Consider the following 1,350-nt stretch of genomic DNA (forward strand, 5'->3'; position numbering starts at 1 on the left):
CTTACAAACCAGTAATGAAGACCGTGGAATTTATTAAAATAAATCCCTCTCCCACTTAGTTATTTAAAGTGAGGAATTTTAAGTTATCCTAGCATACATCACATGCATACACACACATCACAGTAAATAAAAGTAATAAATATGGAAATTATTTTCTAACTATTATGACCTTTTCCTATTACTGTTCTCCATGTACTCCAACCCTAGCTGCTGCCATCTTTAGCCACCGTCATCGGGTCGAGTTGTCGCATCCATCTTGCTTCTTATTCCGCTGCGCCTCTGGTGCTCCAAAAGTACCACGCCTCGCAAGAATCCGATCCGCGACAAAAATAGAATTTTACATATATCGATCCTATATTCCACGAGGGAATGTACATGTAATCTAGATCAAAAATAAAAATTCTAAAATCCTAGGGCTAATACAGCTTCTGCTGTATTAGTTACATACAATCATGCACACATAAAATAATGCCCTTGACATGTCCAAGGGTCCAATCACACACAACATCTATAAGCCATAATAGTTGGAGTCTGCAACCACAAAGTTAGCACATCCTACTATTATCCTGCCTAAATTATGTATGACATGTGCATAACCTAATTTGAAAACCAAACACACAGAGGCAAACCCTAGCTCTGATACCAATTGTTGGTTAGTCCTAGGAAAACGTACCGGTTCCACTGTACAAAAATTTTTAGTAAAAGTGTCGAACCTTTCCTTAAATAACCTATTGTGTTGTTTAGAAGTTAAATTAGGAATCGCAGACGGAACTTAACATCATTGATTCCAAATTTAACTTATCTGTTCTTAATGGTTTAGATTTGAATCGCAAGCGGAACTTAACACTATTGATTCAAATCTACCTAAGTTATTAATTCCATAAATATTAATTTCCAAAATCGGCTTCCAGGACTGCATGGCGAGGTACATGACCTTCTTGGATATGGGAGCAACCACCACCGCCTAGGCAAAGCCTTTTAAGGAAAGCTAATATTTATTTCCTTAAATAACTCTAGGTTAACCAAAAAGAACAATCGAATCACAAATTTAAAAAATAAAACATAAGAAACAAAAATTTGAAACAAATCCGAAAACTCTAGAATCGTATGCCTCTTGTGTTTGGTATTTCCAAAAATAACAATACAAAGAAAAACTAGTATGATGCGGAAAATAATTACTAATTATACCTTTCTTTGTAAGCAAAAATAACCTCTTTATCTTCTACCGTATTCCTCTCTAACCTCGGACGTTGTGTGGGCAACGATCTTCCGAGATGAGAACCACCAAGCACCTTCTTCTTCCTTCTAGGTTTCGGCCACCACAATTCTCCAAGAGAAGTAGAGGTCCGA

This window comes from Zingiber officinale, chromosome 4B (assembly GCF_018446385.1).
Source record: "Zingiber officinale cultivar Zhangliang chromosome 4B, Zo_v1.1, whole genome shotgun sequence".
In the NCBI taxonomy this organism is placed as follows: Eukaryota; Viridiplantae; Streptophyta; class Magnoliopsida; order Zingiberales; family Zingiberaceae; genus Zingiber; species Zingiber officinale.